We start from the raw sequence: 15,897 nt of genomic DNA on the forward strand, positions 1-15,897 counted from the left end.
CACAGCGGCTGGCACAGAATGAGTGCTGTGTTAGGATTTGCAGTTATTACTGAAGGGCGGCAGGATTTTCACGAACCTCGGTCTGTTTTAAGCCAACCTCCAAGTTTAAGTGACAGCTATCTGGTCAGCTTACTTGGAAAAAACGTAGTATTTGGAAATGGCAAAAGTTCTAAGGTTAAAGGTTTGTCTACAGACAGCCAGAATCCTTGAAGAGTGGTCAGAGCCCAGGAACAAGGAAAAGGACAGCCCTTCTCTCACACCCTTCTGCCCACCGATAATTTTGTTTCATGTCAGACTTGTGACATTTTGGATGAAGGGGTCCCGCCTTCAAAGACAGGCTCTTCTGGCCCCTCCACAGAGCAGCTGGCGATTCCCCAAGACCAAGAGTCCCCTGCAGCCACACACCAGGCGCCTTCGTGGTCACTCCTGTCGAGGTCTTCCACCCTGCCACTGCACTGTGCCCTGATGAAGGTTTTAATGCTTTGTTTTTTTGTTTCGTTTTGTTTTGTTTTTTTGAGACAGGGTCTTGCTCTATTGCCCAGGCTAGGGTGCAATGGGGTCATCATAGCTCACTGCAACCTCAAACTCCTGGGCTCAAACGATCCTCCTGCCTCAGCCTCCCAAGTAGCTGGAACCACAGTTATACACCACCACACCTGGCTAGTTTTTCTATTTTTTGTAGACTCAGGCTGTCTCACTCTTACTCAGGCTGGTCTTGAACTCCCAAACTGAAGCAATCCTCCCACTTCAGCTTCCCAAAGTGCTAGGATTACAAGCGTGAGCCACCGTCCCCAGACTAATGCTTATTTTTATACGTAAGTGCTCCCCAAAGGCCAAATTTGGTGCTCAGGTTTTACATGCAGGTCACCATAATTTATATTATGTCTTTGATTCAATGAAGGTTTTATTTGGTCTTATTCATTAAGAAAGAAAATGTTTAAAAAGAAAAAGTTCAGATGGTACCTAGAGGCCTTAGCGATCCAGTGTTACATCCTGTCACCCTAATGACTCATGCACCCACTTGCTTATCCAATGCCTTCTCTTCCCGTTTGTTCATTTGCTAGTTTTCTCCCCATCTCTGCAGGCACCAATCTTCTCCATGTTCTTTCTCTTCCAACTTCCGCCTGTTCAGTCTAGTCGCTCATTCATTGCTTCATTTGTTTCCAAGAGATGAACGGAGACTGCAACTGAGGCACCTAGATGCGTGTGACCATGGCCAACGTGAGTTGAGGTCCTGCTGTGTGGAGGGGCCTGCATGCATGATGGCCCCCAGCTTACCATGGGTTGACTTACGATTTTCCAACTTTACAATGGTGCTAAAGTGATAGACATTCAGTACTCTCCTCAGCTTACTGTGGGGTTGCATCAAGATAAACCCACTGAGAATTGAAAATATCCTAAGTAGAAAATACATGTTTGACTTATGACACGTTCAACTTACAATGGATTGATCTAGACATAGCCCCATTGTAAGTCAAGGAGCGCCTGCCTAAGTGTTCTTCCTACCAACCTGGGGCGATAGATATTATTAATATTATCCACTTTTTTGCAGATGAGAAAATAAGGCTTAGAAAGGGTAACAGCTAGCAAAGCCAGGACCAAATCCATTGGACTCGCCAGGGGAAGCTTCCACACTTTTTAACCACCCCAGGCTTCCTCTTGATTTTTAACAGGATGTTATCTTGGTCACGTGTCTGTAAGTCTCTGCTTCATTTACAGACATCTCCCCCTCTTCTTATATTTAGCATTCTTGTTAATTCTGTGGTCAATTTCTTCTTCCCTGTTTGTTGCTTTATTGTTTTTTTTATAGCTTTATTGAGATAATTCACATATTGCAATATTTGCTCTTTTAAAATGTACAACTCAGTGGGTTTTAGTATATTCACTAAGTTGTTTGACTATTACCACAATTCCAGAACATTTTTGCTACCCCTGGAAGAAACCCTGTACCTATTAGCAGTTACGCCTTCTCCCCTCAGTTCCTGGCAACCACTGATTTACCTTCTGTCTCTACAGATTTCTGTCTCTGTGAATTTGCCTGTTCTGGACATTTCATGTAAGTGGAATCATAAACTATGTGGCCTTTTGTGTCTGGCTGCTTTCACTGAGCAATAGTGTCTTCAGGATGCATCCGAGTTGTAGCAGGTGTCGGCGCTTCATTCCTTTTCGTGGCTGAGTAATCCATTATATGAATATATCGCATTTTATTTACCCATTTGTCAGTTGACGGACATTTGGGTAGTTTCCACTTTTTGGCTGTTATAACTAATGCCGCTGGGAATATTCATATGTAAGTGTTTGTGTGGACATATGTTTCTAATTCTCTTGAGAACAGAGGAGTTGAGTAGGAGGTAAAAACAAACAGTTGACATTCTTGTTCAGAAGAAGTCTGCAATTCAGGTGGGGAAATTCCAATAAACTACAGAAACGTATAGAATGGAAGATGTTACGACACAGCATGTCTAATACTGTGTACCTTTTTGGGACTCTAACCAGCCGTGCTTTTAGTCCCCCCTCCGGAAACTACCCTCCCCACCTGCAGGAGGTGGGGCAGCAGCATCCGTGACTGTCTTCTTCCGCCCGCACTCATGGCCCATAACTGATTGGACAGTGGGCGGCCACGTGACCACAGCTGGGCCAATCTGATTCTTTCTCCCACAAGTGCGGACTTGGGACTCAGTGTAGCCACTCAGTCTGTCAGTTGGTCAGTGGGTGGAAGATACCAGTCACCTTCTAGAATGTGCTTGGAAAAAGCCGGTCTGCACTGCAGAGAGATCATGAAGAAGCGTGAAGCAAGAAGCAGAAACTGAGAGACTGTGGAGTGCCAGAGAGGAGCTGCAAAAATGCCCATTCTGACTGTGCCCGGAATCCCAGTTACTTGGGAGCCCGCGATGGGAGGATCGCTTGAGGCCAAGAGTTTGAGACCAGCCTGGGCAACATAGCGGGACCCCATCTCTTAAAAAAAAAAAAAAAAATTCCCACCCTGAGGCCCTGCTAGCTCCTGTCCAGTTCATCTTGAATCCAACCACACTGCCTGCTGTTGGCGCCCATCACACATGCCTATGTGTTGATGATAATGTCCCTTTGCTTCAGCTAGTCTCGGTGGGTTTCTGTAACATATGCCAGAACATTTACAATTAAATGCTAACTGCTAAACATTATGAATGCCACATCATATTTAAATACAGTAGGTTCTTAGCCTTTTGCTGGTTAACAGTATTACTGGAGTTTAGATTCTTGATTTTTTTTTTTTTTTTTTTTAACTCCAAGAACAGCTTAAGGATCGGGAGAGGAAAACCTATTTTATGTGTAATACCCATTTGCACTGATACAATTCAGTGCTGTCATTGTGACTCACCAAAACATATGAACAAACAGGAGAAGACACAACGTATGTGAGGATGACAGGCAGCTGTGAGCTCATTGTGGAAGTCTTTTAAGATCCCCCAAGCCATGTCTGTGTCACAGGGATTGAGTTTCTGTGACCTCCCTAGCTGGCTATCTCATGTTTAGTAGGTCATATCGTCACCACACACCAATTATGAAATCATCCTTCAATTTCAGCAATGACATGATATTTAAAATAATGGTCACAATGATCACTTAAAAATCCCTTTATAATACTCTTATTGCTTGGAAGCTTCTAGCATCCAGCTTAGGATCCCAGATAAACAATATTCTTCTGTCCTCAGTCTCACATTCAAATTGCTCCATCAACTGTCGCAAATGTTTTGAGTCTCATCTCTTGTGTTTTCCAATATGACCGCCCAGTTCAGCTGAGCATTCCCTTTACTGTGTGAAGGGGAGGAAAAAGCTTTCCTCTATGCTCTTAAGTTCTGTTATTGGGGCCTGCAAATTAAACTGACAAGGCATACAGTTTTTATTGATGCATGGGGGCTTCAGAGAAAAGAAGTGAAAACCCGAAGAAGTGGTTAAACTTGAGAGCTTATATACCATTTTATTATAATAAAGGGTGGTGAATTATGGATATGTGACTAGGAACTATATGGGGGAAACGAATGGAAGATAAGTGCGGTTTTAGTAAGATTCATTTGTGCAGACTCATCTTGGTTCTGACTCTCCATCTCTGGTGATAAGCTTTGCTCTTCTCATCCTGGTAAAGGGGAGGGGGAAACTTTATTCCCTGCTTTTAGGCAGAAAGGGAGAGGACAAAGAGGTCTTCTTGCATCTACTGTTTTTCAGTTGTCCTCTGTTCAAAATAATATGCCACAGTGGCATATTTTGAGGTGGCATATCTTGATCCCTTTCGTGTCCTTCTAAGTCACTAATCTTCTACTTCTTCCCTTTGTTTTGCTGTTTCCTCGGATTTCTATGCCTACCTCTTCATTTCCATCATTCCCTGCTCAAAGACCAGGTTCAAAATTCCCCATTTCCACAAAGTCCTCCATCTGGCCTGCTGGACTCTGGCCATTTCTCTTGCTACTACACGAGCTCTTTCAGTACATGTCATATAAAGTAGAGACATGTCACCTTTCACTTGTTTAACCCTTTCCTTAAATCATATATTTGTGATTTGTCTTTCTGGGGAGTACATTCTAGAAGCCAAAGGATATACACCCATGAGATTTAATAAATGCCGAGGAAAGGAGGAATGAGTGAATGATTGCTCTAAGGATTGTGAATCCCAATCCAATTTGGTTATTATTTACCTGGGTGAGAGACTTGAGCTTTTCCCAACCCCATTTAAATCTTAATTAACTGAAGTTGGTCATAGAAGACAATCTCCTAAGACCTGACGTATGAATCTACAATTGGTAGCATTTGCTAAGTATGTAAATTAGGGTACAGGCTAAGCTACTGAGACAGAGACCCCAAAAGACAAAGCCTCAAAGAAGATAGAGCTATTTTATTTCCTTCTCCTGTGATAGTCGCGTGGTAGGTGAGTAGCCCAGTGTCAGTAGGTGTCCATGTTCCACATGACTATCCAAGAACCCAGGTTTCTTCCATTTTGTTGCTCTGCCAACTCCTGAGGGCCGACCTTGTCTACATGGTCAACACCACTTACCACCAGGTACCCCCAGCCCATAGGAAGGGGAAAATGAGCGGGTAGAGGCCAAAAGATTTCTTTTTAAGGAAAGAGATACAGAATGTGCACACATCACTCTGCGTGTGTTCCATTGGTGAGAACTGAGTCACGTGGCCACACCTGACTGTGAGGGAGGTTGGGAAATGTAGTTTCTAGCTGGGCAGCCATGTGCCTGGCTAACAGCTGGGGAAGGCTTCTATCCCTAAAAGAAGGGGAGCGTGCCACATGAAGTCCCTGCTGTTTGCAACATGAAGTTAAGGGAACAGAAAGTATTTTCTATCCTTGAAGACCTTATAGAGGACCACAGCAGATTGGCTACAACTCGCCTATCTAGCCAACCACTTGTTTCTAGGCACTCCGTACTCTACTAAAATCTAAACATTTGCTGATTTTTTTTTTCTGCCAATTTTTTAGTTCCCTTTGCCTGTAAAGCATTTCCTACCTCATCCTTCAGGGACCATCTCAAATACCCCCTCCCGCATGAAGGCTCTGAATGGATCTTGTATCCTGAGAGCACTTTGCTCATTTCTTTCTCTGAGCCTGCAATGCTGTTTACTTGTACTCTTTTCTCATCCAATCATGTTGCATTTTATGCTCCTCCGTGAGTGTTTCTCTGTGTCCTGCCTCATGTGTAGTAGTTGCTTAATAAATGGGAGTAGCCGACATCATCCCCACTTCCACTTAGTGGTGTTTCTGATGAGCCACATGTCATGCTGGGCTCATGGGTTAATTACCTACCTCATTTAATCCAAAGACAACCCTGTGAAGTAAAGAGTATCATTTGATCCCATTTTACAGATATAAAAACTGAGGCTTAGCCGGATTCAGATACTTTCCCAAAGCCATTGAACCACAAGGTGGTAGAGACAGACCTCATACCCAGCTTGTTGGATTCCAGAATTCTTAGCCTTCTTACCCTATAGTCTTCCCTTATTTCTTGAAGTGAATTGGATGAAACTTTGTCCTCTTGTGGGAGATAATAGTGTTACTGTCATAATGCTCAAGTTTACTTTCAAAATCTTTTATATTTTTCCGTAAAACGATTGTTTGTTCATAGCACCTTATGGCTTCAGAGAGTGCTTGGAGGGATAGAGGTCTTAAGGAGCAAAATCCCAACCTACAAACCATTAAGAAAAAGACTTCTAACAAAACTGAGCGATGTACACATTAAAACAAATTTTGGGCCGGGTGCGGTGGCTCACGCCCGTAATCCTAGCACTCTGGGAGGCCGAGGCGGGCGGATTGTTTGAGCTCAGGAGTTTGAAACCAGCCTGAGCAAGAGCGAGACCCCGTCTCTACTAAAAAAAATAGAAAGAAATTATCTGGACAACTAAAAATACATAGAAAAAATTAGCCGGGCATAGTGGCGCATGCCTGTAGTCCCAGCTACTCAGGAGGCTGAGGCAAAAGGATCGCTTGAGCCCAGGAGTTTGAGGTTGCTGTGAGCTAGGCTGACGCCACGGCACTCACTCTAGCCAGGGCAACAGAGTGAGACTCTTGTCTCAAAAAAAAAAAAAAAAAACAAAAAACAAATTTGAACAATCCTAAACAATGTCAAAGAGCAAGAAACAAACTGGGGTGGTTATTTGCAACAGATGACAAAAGACCAATTGCCTTAAGATATAAAGAGCTCTTACAAATAAATTAGGAAAAAATCAACCATGCAAAAAGCGGGGAAGAGAAGACAAAAGAGGGGAGAGGAAGGATTAAAGATAAAGAAATTCAAATGATAATTTTTTTTATTTCAGCATATTATGGGGGTACAGATGTTTAGGTTACGTATGTTGCCCTTGCCCCCCGAATGATAATTTTTTTAAAAAAGTGGAAACAATTCAAATGTCTGTCAACTGATGAATGGATAAACAAATGTGGTATATGCATAAATCCATACAAAGGAAATTGTGTGACAATATAAATGAAATACTGACACATGGTGTAACATGGATAAACCTTGAAAACATCATGCTAAGTGAAAACCAGTCACAAAAAGTCACATATTATATGATTCCATTTATGTGAAATGTATGTAATAGGCGAATCTGTAGAGACAGAGAGTAGATTAGTAGCTTCCAGGGGCTGGGGAAAACAGGGAGTTATGGATAATAGATATAGGATTTCTTTTTAGGGTCAGACAGATGTTCTGGAATTAGGTAGTGGTAGTAATTGTACAACCTCGTGAATATACAGCCAGCCTTCTGTATCTGTGGGCTCTGCATCCCTGGATCCAACCAACCTCAGATCGAAATATTCTAGGAAAAAAAATTATGTCTATACTGAACATGTATAGACTTGTATCCTTGTCATTATTCCCTAAGCAACTATGTACATAGCATTCACGTTGTATTAGATATCACAAGTAATTTAGAGATGATTTAAAGTGTACCGGAGGATGTACGTAGGTTATATGCAAATATCACATCATTTTATGTCAGGGACTTCAGCATCTGCAGATTTTGGTATCGTCGGGAGGTCCTGAAACCGATCCCTCGTGGATGCTCAGGGATCACTGTACCGAACAACTACTGCATTGTATACTTTAACTGGTGAATTTTATGTTACATGTGAATTACATTTCAATTAAAATATGTATTTCAGATGTACAAAAATATAAAGAATCACATAAAAACCATTTTATCTTCCTTGTTCACTGCCGTATCCCCAGTGCTTAACACAACACAAAATAAATATTTTATCAGGTAAATGAATCGCCAAAGAACCCATCACCACATGAAAGAGAAAAAGTTTCCAATATAATTGATATTTCTGGTTTTCCCTTTGTAACCAAATCAGTGATATATTGTATTACGTATTACAAAAATCAGGATCATTTGCAAATAAATCGATTGATTAAAAATTAGTGTCCAGAGATTTGCAAGCATCTCATTGCTCTTGTCAACCAGGGATTCTATTAGGAGGTTCTCTGGTTATATGTATATATAGAGAGTAAGAGACAGGATTTAGTAGAGAAATTGGCTCACACGGTTCCGGAGGCTGAGAAGGAAGTCCCACTGTGAGATGTCTGCGAGCTGGAGAACTGGGGAAGCCAGTTGCATAGCTCAGTTCAAGTCCAAAGGTCTCAAACCCTGGGAGCCACTGTTGCAAGTCCCAGAGTCTGAAAGCCGGAGAATGTGCAGTTCAGATGTCCAAGGACAGGAGAAGATGGGTGTCCCAGCTCAGAAGAGAAGCGCCTCTGCCTTTTTGTTCTATGCAGGAGCAGCCGATTTGGTGACAGAACCTGGGGACAGAAGTGCCCACTTTAATTATCGAACACAGGCTCTCTGATTGCGAACCATAACTTTTTGTTGTCGGTTACTGAGTGCTGACCTGGCGCACGGGGCAGTCCAGGATACGAAAGTCACAGACTTGTTTCTTGTAGCTTCTTGTTTTGCTTCTTGATTTTAGAACTCTCCCTAGAGCAGTGGCCCTCAGACCTGGCTGCACTCTTGGATCCCCTGAGAAGCTTTTAAAAATTCCAGTGCATGGCCGGGCCAGTGGCTCACACCTGTAATCCGAGCACTTTGGGAGGCTGAGGCAGGAGGATCGCTTGAGCCCAGGAGTTTGAGGCTGCAATGAGGTATGATTGTGCTGCTGCACTCCAGCCTGAGTGACAGAGTGAGACCCTGTCCCTAAAAAAATTAAATTAAAATTAAAAACCCTGGTGCCCAGGCATCATCCCAGATAAATGATATCTGACCCACTGGGACCTGGGCATCAGCTCCTGTTGTCACCAGGGCTGAGATCCACTGATATTTTATAAGAGAGGGAATTTGCAGGAATTTGTATCATATTGCAACATCAAGGGATGATACATCGAGTGGCCACGAGCTGTTCCCTTCTAGCATGCGTGCACGTTAAGATTTTAAGCACTAGTTGATCTAGGAAAAGCCGGGTATGCACTGAAATGACAAGATCCCAAGTTGTATCATGGAGTGAAAAAACTAAGCTGCAGAGCTTTATGTAGCACATGATATACTCACATAAACGTGCACCTATGATCACACCCCTACACATTAGGCAATTCTGTGTATTTGTTAAAGGTGCATATCCAGGCATGGACATACACAGAAAGGTCTGGAAGGAAACACAGCAAGATCGTAATAGATTAGGAGCTACCGTTTAGTGGGTTCCCCAGGTGTCAGGCACCCTTCCTAGCGCTTTCTATGTATTAAATCCTCGTAACAGCCTGGGGCGGTGGTACCATAATCCTTGCAAATTTTACAGGTCAGGAAACTGAGGCCCAAGGGGTGAGTCACTCACCCCCAGTTCCTACATCCAATAAGGAGTGCTGTCGGGGGTACAAAGGAACCCAGCACTGGCTCCTTGGTCCATGCTTTTGGCCATGAGCCTATTGTAGCAGCAGGCTCAGGTCTGGGGGCATATGGCTTACACAGTTTGGTGGGTGAGGGGTAGGGGTCTTTCAAAGAAAAAGAATATAGCTGTGTAAATATACCATGAGGTCCAGCCCTGGAAGGGGTGAGCTCTGAGTCTCACAGTAAAGGCAGCTGTAACTGAGATGCTTCCGGTGTCTACAACCTTGTCACTTTCTTAACGAGGAGGTAGTACCCAAGCATTCCTTGTGCATCTGAAAATAGTAAATGAAAATAAAGGAACTTGGGGGAAGACCAGCGTCTCTGCATTATCAATATAAACCGTGAAGTTGCCCAGTCGACTGGATTCCCTGCAGCTTGATGATGTAAAGTTTCCCAAACAGAGCCAGCAGGTGATTCCAACGGGAGTTCACAGAGCTGGAGCTAGGCTAAGAGGTTGGGAAAATTTTTGTTTTCTATACATAGAAAATATTTCTCACTGAGCGTCCTCCCTTTATTCCAATAGTCAGTGACTGGTCAGCAGCGTAAGTGACTAATCAAAGATCAGCAGTGGCTGTAATGTAATCTCAAGGGAGGTCCGGTTTCCAGATCTTATCGCTCCGAAATGGCCCTGTGTGCCCACAGGTAGGCAGCCATAAGATGCAGTCTCTGCCTCCCACCGTGAATTATTAACTCGGATCCACCCAGAGAGCTAGAATCGCCTCCTCCCTTGTCCCTGAGTGTCATGCGGTGTGGGACCATAGGGCTACGGGAAGCAAGTTTTGAATGGCTCAAGTGGAATAGCCGTTAACAACCCGCTCGCTCTCCATGCACGATGGAATCCAAGGTAATGTGACTTGAACCCTTGAAGGTGACTTCTCTGCTACCAGGAGCCGTCTAAATGACAGTAGCGCGGGGCCTCCCATAGCCCTGGAGAAAAGATCCAATAGGCTCGTGGATAAGATCTGAATTTATTTGGTGAAAATTTTTATTCAAGATGATCAAAGAGATGTCTCCCTTTTGTTGGTTGGGGGAAGTACGAGAATGTAGAGCCAAAGTGGGGTGTTTCCAGTTCATTTCAGATAGGTCTAAAACAGCGTGCTGTGCAGTAAAACATTCTGTGATGATAAACATGGTCTCTGTTAGTGCTGTCCGACGGGGTAGCCACAGGTCACATGTGACTACCGAGTGCTTGAACGGGGGCTGGTGTGGCTGGGGAACGGAATTTTAAATTTTGCTGAATTTTCATTAATTTAAATAGCCACGTGCGGCTAGTGGCTGCTGTGTCAGAGAGCACAGGCAGAACCTTAAATAATAGATGGTGACCTCAGGTTGGAGGAAATTGTAGGCAACAATTGCCCTACGCATTAAGATTATTTGTATTAATACATTTTCTTCATTATCCCAGGTAGCTTGTGTTTACTTTTTAAATGCAGTAACCCCAAATTGTCCCAGGTAATGCTCACGTTAAGAAGCTAAAACTGAGCTGTTTTCATTGTCGGGTTGATATTGGAAAAGCGCTCCTAGGGAGAGCAAAGACAGAATTTGCCTTTTTCCTGGAGTTAATTATAATAGCATAAAGACGTCCAAGGACATTTTTTTTTCTGAGTTTTGTCAGCCTAACCATCTCATGTGTTGTCTAGAAAACAATATGTGTTGAAGGACTGTTTCTCCTTCTCTAGACAGTCGTAAAGGTGACAGAAACATTTATGTATGTAGTTAGAATAATTTAGCAGTGTTCACAGAAGCCTCGGGCACCAGGAAGAAACTCTAGCTACGGCTTGTCATCGATCCATCCAGTCGATTATCCATTTCTATAGCACCAAGTCCCATCACCTTGGCAGCTGGCAACTCCCAGTGGCGCTGCCCTGGCCCGAAACGTATTTGCATGCCCAGAGAACGGTCCTGGTTTTACTTGCCATTCCTGCCTTACATCTCTAAATGCTGACTCTAGGAAGCACGATTCATGGGGAGAAAATAATTCGGTTGATTGGTAGAGAGGAGTATTTGCTGTGTGAAAGGTCTTGCAGAGGAAAGGCGACAGGTGGGCCTGTCTTCACCCAAGGTCACATGTGCCATTTTGTATAGTCATGGCTCTATGAAATTTACGTGGAGGTAAACATGCAGATTTATCTATACGTAGTTATACCTTTAAAAAAATGAAGGAAGCTCTTCTTCCTTATGAATTAATTCCCAGATTCCTTTGGTAAAACATTATTTGGATGGAGTATTACTCCAGAATAAAAAAGAGCAAACGATTGATATATCCAGCAACTCAGATGGCTCTCAAGGGCGTTATGCTGAGTGGGGGGGAAAAGACAATGTCCAAAGGTTGTATACGGTATGATTCCATTTATATATAAATACAGGTCATATAATGTGTCATTCTCAAAATGACGTGATTACAGAGATGGAGAATGGATTACTGATTGTCAGGAGTTAGGGAAAGGGTGGGTGGGGGCATCTGACTATAAAGAATGATGATATGTCTTTGGGGATAAGGGTGCAGTTCTGTGTCTTGATTGTCATGCTAGTTACATGAATCTACACGTGTGATATAATTATGTAGAAACACACACACACACACAAGTGCATGTAAAAACTGGTGAAATCTGAATAATGTCTGAATTACTACGGTCAATTTCTTAGCCCTGTAGTTGTGTTATCTTTGGGGGAAGCTGGATGAAGGGTACGTGGAATCTCTCTGTATTATTTCTGCAACTTCTTGTGAGTCTATCATTATTTTAAATTAAAAAGCTTTTTAAAAAAACCTTATTTAGAAATATTAGAGATGGAGCCATTCAGAAATTACTGCAGAGGGAGCTGAGTGTGATGAATAGAGCAAAACGAAGTACTAAAGCAGCATGAATAATGATGCTGACCAGTTAACCGGGCGCTTGCTTCATGCCTCTTGATTGGCATATTTAGTTCATGGGTGATTCATTCAGAAGCTCACTTTATGCAAATCACCTGGGCAGTTGCCTCTTTTCCCCGAGTTAGTTGGTTTGTAGGGACTTGGTCAGAAATCAGGAAGCTCCCCGGTCAGTGAGGAGGAGACTCGTGGCATATACCCATGTTCAATGTTCGTAGAAGATGGTTTCCGCCATGTTTCAAATGCGTACTTTGCCATGGTTCAAATATATTTGTGTGCCTATATCCCATCAAGGAGTCAAAACACAACAGGCACTTGGGTTGATTCCAGATCTTTGCAATTGTGAATTTTGCTGCAATAAACATTCAAGTGCAGTTGACTTTTTGATAAGATGATTTCTTTTCCTTTGAGTAGATACCCAATAGTAGGATTGCTGGATTGAGCAGTAGGTCTACTTTTAGTTCTTTGAATAATCTCCATACCATTTTCCATAGAGGTCATACTAGTTTGCAGTCCCACCAACAGTGTATAAGCATTCCTTTCTCTCTGTATCCACGCCAGCATCTGTTGTTTTGTGATTTTTTAATAATGGTCATTCTGACAGGGGTAAGGTGGTATCTCATTGTGGTTATAATTTGCATTTACCCGATGATTAGTGATGTTGAGCATATTTCCATGTTTGCTGGCCATTTGTCTACTTCCATGGAGTACTACTCAGCCATAAAAAGGAATGAAATAATGTCTTTTGCAGCAACTTGGATGGAACTGAAGTCCATTATCCTAAGTGAATTATCTCAGGAATGGAAAAACAAATGCCACATGTTCTCACTTATAAGTGGGAGCTAAATGATGGATATACTTGGACACAAAGAGACTTAAATGACATTGGAAACTAGGAATGGGGAAGGGGGAGGAGAATGAGAGATAAAAACCTACACATCAAGTACAATGAACTGTCCAGGTGACGGGCACACCGAAAGCCCTGACTTCAGCATTGTACAGCGTATCCATATAACAATAACATTTGTACCCCCTTAATATTTTGAAATAAAAAATGTAATAGGTAATTTTAAAAAGTATTTATCTTACGATAACTATAGACTCGCAAGAAGTTACAAAAACAGTACAGAGAGGTCCCAGGTATCCTTTACGTAGTATCCCTCAGTGGTTACATCTTACATAATTAGGATACAATATCTAAACCAAGACAAATAACGTATTTACAATGTGTGTATATAATGCCATGCCATTTTGTCACATCTATAGACTTTTGGAACCACCACCACAATCAAGAGTAATTATTTTTACCCTGAATGTTTTAAGTGCTAATTAATTCACCTCATTAAGCCTTTAATAAACTCATTTCATGTTTGGTTAGTAGGCAGGTTTACTAGGAGATGGGCAAAGTGGTACCCAAGTAATATGTCAAATCAGCATATAACTAGGTTAAAAAAGCTGCTTCTTGGGTCTTATTTGTGATACCTTCATTTTTAATTTTGTAGCTGACTTTAGTAGGGCTGATTTTGAAAGCTAAGGTGAATCTAAACCAGGCTAGTATGTTTTTATATTACTACTATAAAAACTTATGCAAGGTAAAAATATGAACACTTTCCTCCAATCAACCTCCATTGTCTTACCTTGTCTTTTGACTAACTAAATAAGTATTTGACATTAAAACCTTGAAGAAAAGCCAAATGACACACATTTCACCACAGGAAACTCTGCCAATATTTTAAGTAATTTCCTAATTAACTATATTTTCATTGGTATCTGCTTAAAAGCTATTTAAAAGGTTAGGCATTGAGTTCAAAGCTGTTGCCTTGTTTACTGCTCCTGTAAATGTGTTCTATTTCTAAAGAATTTGTAAGTTCCTGGGAACTGGGTACCTTCCTTAATGCCTTGCACAAAGTAGATGCTCAGAAAATATTTGCCAATTGGTTGTTCAGGTGCTGCATTCACTTGAAAAAGAAGAAGAAAGCTCCCATAATTATGATTGTGATCGTGGTCATCTCACTGTCCCTTAGAATCATTCAAATTTCCAATGTGATCATTCGCATCTTAAGCTGACAATACGGATTCTAGGGTAACCAGTTCCAATAGTAGTTTTAGCAGGTGCCATAAAATTATTTCATTTGATCTCTGCTCGATTCAAGCACTATCTCATGTGGAAGATTCCATGGTGGTCTGAGATGCCAGTTCAAATTACTGCATTTTTTTTTTTTTTAAATCACTGTCATCTGGAGGACATGAAACTCTATTTTCCCTTCTGTATTGTTTTCTAGATGTTCAGGATTGTGTCAGATGGGCTTTGATTTCTTTCTTCGTGTCAGATTTTGACTTCTATTAGTGAGGGGAACATGAAGTTACCCTCAATACGGTTCAGAAGATGAAGGTTTTCTTTTTTTTCTTTTACGGGGTAGATCCCTTATTGTCCCCAAAAGCCTGGTTCTGTTCATAATACCACATTGAATAGAATTTTTAAGTGGTGATATTTATTGATGAAAAGAATTCAAGTCCTTAGTATCAATGCTATAATCAAGGGTACTTGGCCAAAATACCATTGTGGTCTACGGAATTTACTGGGAAATAAACCGTGCTTGAATTTTGATTTCTAACCTTGCAATATTGGATGTTTGAAATCTAGATGATTTCACACTATGCGATATTTGATAAGGGTCATTCTTAATTTGTGAGGATTAATCATGTTATTTTTAAACATGATATAAAACCATATATAAAATGTTATCCTAGTGTTATTTACACAGACACATATGCACAGGGATGGGGGACCAGAAGGAATTTTCCAAATGAAAACGATGGTGATTTCTGAGCAGTGGGATTATGGATCATTTTTATTCTCCTTTTTGTAATTCCAGAGTGTCTAAAATGAAAGGGTGATTCTTATAATCAGACCAAAACAATACCATTTTAAAGAGGTGTATCCACTGGGGGCTTTTAATAGCTGCTTATTGAATAAATACACTTTTCATCCTCATCTCTCTATTTTATCTCATCACAAATCATTCCATGTAATAGCAAAATAGCAAAAAGTAAAATTTTTAAAATGTACGTATCTATCTTTATTTCTTGCATATTTGTCTCCAGCGAGTGCTCATTTGTTCTTTCTTTTTTTCTTTTTCTCTTTCCTCTGCCTTCCCATAACAAGCCATGAAAATCTCACTCCTTGATACCCGGGTATCATGCCGGGGTAAGTGCCCAAGAAGTCTGCCCTTTGCAGATTGTGTTTCCAGGAAGCAAATCCAGTTTCTGGCAAAAGAGCTTGTACATTTTGCCTTTTAGCAAAAATGTAAGGTAGAAAAATTTTCTTCAGGAAGAGGAATCTTAAAGACTAGCAGTATCTTTTTGGTTTCCGTGTCTACCTAGCCTTTACTTTTATAGGTTTGAGATGAGGCTTTTTTCGGTCAACCTTCCCAGAAGGAAGAGAAAAAAAGTACAGGGGCCTCCTGTCCTGCTTGGCAAGTTCAGAATCACAAAAGAGAAATGGCCTGGCTGGTGTTTGGGATGGAGAAAGAGGGATTGGAAAATCTCAAATAAGGTCTAGTTGTGGGAAAAGAAAGAAAAGTTGCTCTTGCCATTTGTACAACCACTAAGCCCTGAGTTCCTGGTAATTGGAGCTGGCAGGTGCCCTTCCCAGTGGTCTTGGTTCCTTC

This window comes from Propithecus coquereli, unplaced genomic scaffold (assembly GCF_000956105.1).
Source record: "Propithecus coquereli isolate 6110/MARCELLA unplaced genomic scaffold, Pcoq_1.0 Scaffold314, whole genome shotgun sequence".
Classification (NCBI taxonomy): Eukaryota; Metazoa; Chordata; class Mammalia; order Primates; family Indriidae; genus Propithecus; species Propithecus coquereli.